Here is a 6,319-nt window from a genome sequence, read left to right on the forward strand (position 1 = left end):
ATGATGTGAAGCTGACTGCCCCGCAGCTCCATAGGGCTTCACTCCAATCTGCCCCATGAACTGCTCTGTTCCCAACTACTTAACACAGTGCTCAGTAATTTCAGCTCTTAGTAGTGAGAGCCTCAGTGCTGGTGCACCCTAAGGCCAAAGTGAATTCAGCTCAGCACCTGTAGCTAATACACCCAAAATTAGCTCTGATGTTCTACAGTGGAGAGAGACAGAGGTGCAATTGATGTTTCAGGCCCTCACAAAGCATCCCACACCACCGGGTACTAATACCTGTCTCCGGCCTCTCTCAATTCATAGAGTTTTGGAACCCATGTCCCTTGCCTAGCGAGTGCTAATTAGTTGATGACGAGTCCCTCCATCATAACAAAAGGCCAAGTACAGTTCCACTGTCCTTGATTCCCATAATCAGAATAATAACAATTTATTCTTCCTGCCCCAATAACAGAGACACTGGGGATCCCACAGCAGCCAAAGTGACCATTTGGGCAGCTATGTGCTCATTCTAGGTGTGGTGGGTGTGCCTATGCAAATGAGATGAGTCCCTGAAGTTCTTTTCCACAACTTGCCACACCTCACCACCAGATGTCAGGGTGGAGCTCATCCTGACTCTGCTTACATCCTCCCCCCAGCCGAGAATTTGTCGTCCCGAAAAATCACACTCCCTTTATACCAACTCATTGGTTTCCTCTAAAGGGCCTCAGAAAGCCCACTTTAGATTCCACAAGCCTGTGTGCTAAATGTATTGGCTCCTCACTAGTCACCCCAGGTGCATCATAAGTTAACCGTTTTACTGGTCTTATTACCGTGTCTCGTCTATTGAGAATCTCTGTTGCTGTGGTAGGGGGAACATCCTCTCGAGTGACGGATGGAGAGGGTTCCTTCGAGGGTCCCTCGGCTACTGGCGTAGGCCCCTGCACTTCTAGTTCTAACACTGGAGGGGTCCCAGGTGCCCAGGGCATCCTCTACCAGATATCAGGGTGGAGCTCATCCTGACTCTGCTTACATAACCTATCATTTAAATCAGCTTCTGTACTAGAGGACTGGAGGATAGCTACTTTTTAAAAAGGTTCCAAAGGCAATCCTGGCAATTACATGCCGGTAAGCCTAACTTCAGCACCAGGCAAATTGGTTGAAACCATAGTAAAGAACAGAATTATCAGACACATAGATGAACACGATTTGTTGGGGAAAAATCAACATGGCCAATCTATTAGAATTCTTTGAGGGGGTCAACAAACATGTGGACAAGGGTGATCTAGTAGATAAAGTGTACTTAAACTTTCAGAAAGCCTTTGAGAAGGCACCTCACCAAAGGCTTTTAAGCAAAAGAAGCAGTCATGGGGTAAGAGGGAAGGTCCTCTTAGGGATCAGTGACTGGGGTAGGAAACAAAGGGTAGGAATAAATGGCCAGTTTTCAGAATGGAGACAAGTAAATAACAGGGTTCCCCAGGGGTCTGTATTGGGACCTGTGCTGTTCAACATATTCCTAAACGATCTGGGAAAAGGGTTAAACGGTGAAATGGCAAAATTTGCAGATGATACAAAACTACTCAAGATAGTTAAGTCCCAGGCAGACTGCGAAGAGTTATAAAGGGATCTCAGAAAACTGGGTGACTGGGCAACAAAATGGCAGATGAAATTCAGTGTTGAAAATGCAAAGTAATGCACATTGGAAAACATAATCCCAACTATACATATAAAATGATGGGGGGTCTAAAATGATAGTAGCTGTTACCACTCAAAAAAGAGATCTTGTAGTCATTGTTGATAGTTCTCTGAAAACATCTGCTCAGTGTGCAGTGGCAGTCAAAAAAGCTAACAACGTTTGGAACCATTATGTTTTTTTTATGTTTATATATTTCCTAAAATGAAACAATTGTTTACAAGACATAACTATGTCCTCTGAGACAGCAGAAATGCTATTAATGCCCTTTAGTGCCTGAAGTTGCATAGCATGTGTCTAGTGAAAAAAACCTTTGTGCAGCCCTATGGATTTATTCTGCTTTGCCCCAAAATGTTAAGATTCAGAAGTGCCTGTTCAGACATGCCCAGAACAGGTCAGAGCATGGTTTCAATATGCCTAGACTTGGGTTTCCTATTGTGACTTGCATGTTTGACACCAAAGTTTTCCTTAATTGCTTTGACAAGAACCATTTGATTTCAGAACATTCCATTTGCACTCTTTGATGGGATGCAGTATAAATATATTTTCAGGACAAGGCAGAAAAGTCATTAAAACAAAACAGCTGGCAAAGCAGGGAGAGTTTTTTAATACAGCATCAGTTAAGAAAGAGTAATTTAACCATTTTGATTTAAAGAGCTCTCCAGGGGACAGCAGGAGGGCCTGGGACAGGAAGGATTTGTAAATAGAGAACTAAAGCTACCAGGGAGTAGCAGGAAAAAGTAAAAATTAATGTTTAAAACTGATTTTATAGCACAAAACTCCACCGTATTTATTACAAGGATCTGCATAAGAGCATGTTGTGCTGCTGATGATCATTCCTACCTACTGGGTGTATGTTTTTCAATGTTTTGTCCTCAGAGACAAATGAATGTCGATGGATAACTTTGTTCAGCCACATGACTACTGAGTTGATGGTCTTGTAGAGCATTACTACTATCTTGTTTATTTCTGTCAATGCACTGTCCCTTGTAGGTCACCATGTTATGCAGATGGCCTATGACCAAAGAAATGGGAGGGAAAGAAGTAAGAGATCCTGTGGTGGAAGGCATGCATCGAATCCATATATCACTTATATGGCTCTGGTGGCTATGGCCATGGCTATGGCAAAGACTAGAATGTTCGTTGTTCTCCTCCATGATTGATTCTGTGAAGCCGGGATGAATAGTCGCAGATGGTGAGCAGCCTGGTGGAACCTGACTGCCTCTGCTTAGAAACAGAATTGTGCATTTCTCTCTTTGATCAGCTGTGCCATTCTTGAGGCTTCAGTATAGTTCCTCCCTGCCAGCAGATTGAAACAGTACACAAAATATCTTCTGTGAGGACATCACCCACCAATTTGATCAGCTGAATGCATCCTCTCTTCTCTAGTGCACATCATACTTCATTTGAAAGCTTATTATATCTAATTTATGATGAGGTATGATGTAGAACTGTCAAATGGGTCTGTTATCATAGAAACAGGGATCAACACGTTAAAATGACCACTTTGAAATATTTGCATTCATATCTGTTAGCTTAATGAATCTATGTGTTATTTCAAGACATAAAATTGGGTTTCTCTGTGACCTCAAAGCTTCAAACAGCGAAATCTGATAATAAATTTGTACAAAGAAAAGGAGTACTTGTGGCACCTTAGAGACTAACAAATTTATTAGAGCATAAGCTTTCGTGAGCTACAGCTCTAATAAATTTGTTAGTCTCTAAGGTGCCACAAGTACTCCTTTTCTTTTTGCGAATACAGACTAACACGGCTGCTACTCTGAAACCTAAATTTGTACAGGTATCATTGAAATGTAATAGTGCTGGTGCAATTTGTAGGCAATATCATTATCCTTATCTTGTTCATTATTATGATCTCTGTCCGGAGTGCACATATACAATTCCATGTAGGGAAGATTGTTCTGATTACAGACACTGTTGATTGTGCAGTGACCTCATACTGGTATAGGCACAAATAAGGTCTTGCCATTGGGCTCTTGAAGAATACAGGAACTTGTTCATCCTCCACATTTTTCCATGTTGCCATGGTGATACATTTTACCTGTGTGCAATGCTATCCAAATCTTTGTTTGCTAAGACGTTCTGTTGATATGTTCCACATGTCGAAAAAGCTAGAGCCCTGGAATGCTCCCACTCTCCTAGTTACTTTTTATTATTTTTATTTTGTTGCAATAAAAATTAATGTTATGCCTTTTTAAAAATATTAGTAGTACCACACTATTTTGATATTATGGTTGGGGTATAACCATCATAATGTTGTTAATTCCTTTTTGTTTTTTCAACCAGAAAGACAAAGGAACCAGCCTTTTGGCTTTGGGAGGGATCCTGACCTGAAAATTTGTTTAGCAATGTTGCCAGGAACACATAGTAAGGATTTTACCTTGAACCAAGTCTAGTTTAAGTTTTAGGATTTTATCTTTATTTGTCTTGTAACAATTTCTGACGTTAATGCCTTGTACTTGTACTCCCTTAAAATCTGCCTCTTTGTAGTTAAAAAAAATTTGCTTGATTTTTTTAATCAAAACTAATACAGTATTGTGTTTAAACTGAACTGTTTGGTAACTCCAGTTAAAAAGCAAACTGTTGAATATAGACCCTTTATAAGGACAAAAGACCTATAATTTCTGAGAGTCTGGTGGCACGTTAAAGACTAACAGATTTATTTGGGCATAAGCTTTTGTGGGTGAAAAACTCATTTCTTCAGATTCTTATGCCCAAATAAATCTGTTAGTCTTTAAGGTGCCACCGGACACCTCATTGTTTTTGTGGATACAGACTAATACGGCTACCCCTCTGATACTATAATATCTGAATTGTCCTGGAGAGGGCTGGACAGTGCAGAACACATGTTTTGGGGGAAGATTTGGGACTGGGGCTGGAGTGTATGTGAGGAGAGGGATTGGGAGCAGGGTAGGCTTTCTGAGCAGCACTGGAATCACCCTGCAAGTGGTAACCAAGGCTGGTGGAAGCCAGAGTATGACTGAAGTGTTGCTGGACCAGGGCTGCAGCTATCCACAGGCACACAGGGTGCGACCTGTATGCTATCTGGCTCTTCGTGAGGGGCCCAGGTTGGGAGCTACAGCAGCACAACATTGTGAGACACCCAAGGTTGCAGGGCAAGTGCTGACATAATCCCTCACTAGTCTGGATTGCACCTTCAAATGTGATAGCTGCCTTCTTGGATGAGACATGTAAGCGTGCTTGGACAGCAGGACACCTGACCTGTGGGTACATGCACGTTGGGCAAAACTGCCTGCTCCCTTCACTCAACCATCACAATCCAAGCACCTCACGGCTAATAAAAACAATGAGGAAACCTGGAGCCCATTATTGATGAGAATTGTTAATGAATCCCCTTTGTGAGCAGAAATTTCCTGCTGCCTTAGAGCACAAAGTGGCTCAGCTCCTTTTCAAGAACTCTGCTCCTGGCGTTTATAATTTCACCAATCTTCTCTTTATGGAGCAGACTGTGATGAATCAACTCCAACAAAACCTAGATCTCTGGCTTCAGGCCCGCGATTTTTCCTATTTCTGCTGAGCCAGAGGAAGTGCATTATAGCACAGCTCTTCTGGCATCCCACAGGAGGTTTGTTGTAGTTTCTCCATTGACGAAGCAATTGCTTCTCCCCATGCCCCCAGCCCTTTGTATCTCCCTACTCCCTCTGCAGCCCAGACACCTCTCCCACAAAGTCTATTTACCCATATCCCCTTTGTAGCTCTATCCTTCCAGGGCTCTCCAAGCCCCATTCACTCCTTTCTAGTCCCACTCACACCACCATTCCCCTATCCCCAATAAATGCTGCCCTGGTTGCCCTTCACCCTCTCCTCCATTCTCCGCAGCACTGCCTGGTATGCTGGGGGAACTTAGGCATCAGTACTGGAAACACCATTACATGGGAGCTTCTGCTCCTAATTGCCCTGCACACCAGACATCAGTGCTGTGAGGAACTTTTCAAGCACCAATGCCTTCATAGATAGAATCTATGCTTTTTCCCACCCTAGCCTTCCGAGCAGCCCTGATTCCCATCACCACTACCATAAGGTCCATGGTGGCTCCACCCCACTCCAAGCCCTCATAAAATCCCACTCCCCTCTGTTTCATCTTCTGCCTGCCTTTGTCCCACACTCTCATACTTCATTGTCTACCCCTCCACACACTCCAACACATACTGCCATGCCTGCTGATGCCAGCCTGGCTCTCCAGGGTCAGGGGTGGTGGCTGGGGTGTATGTGAGGAGAGGGATTGGGAGCTGGGTAGGCTTTCTGGGCAGCCTTGAAGAATGTGGAAGCAGAATTTGACAGTCCCATTGACTTGCCTTTATATAGCTGAATTAAGTTATGGTGAGTAAGTGGAACATTGCTTTTTCTGTGTACGTTTAAAGTGTTAACACTTCCCTGAGATATAAAGGCTGTGTGTGTGTGTGTGTGTGTGTGTGTGTGTTGTGATGGGTTGGGTCACAGAAACTCCCTCAAGACTGTCACTAGATGTGCTGGGATACCACTGGGAGCAAACCGCTCTGCCAGAGAAGGCTTCCCTCCACTCCCATCTTGCTGAGTTAGACACTCCAGTTAGCTACAGCACAGATCAAGAGGTTGGGCCAAGCCACCCTGCAGTGCACAGAAACT

This window comes from Dermochelys coriacea, chromosome 1, assembly GCF_009764565.3.
Source record: "Dermochelys coriacea isolate rDerCor1 chromosome 1, rDerCor1.pri.v4, whole genome shotgun sequence".
In the NCBI taxonomy this organism is placed as follows: domain Eukaryota; kingdom Metazoa; phylum Chordata; order Testudines; family Dermochelyidae; genus Dermochelys; species Dermochelys coriacea.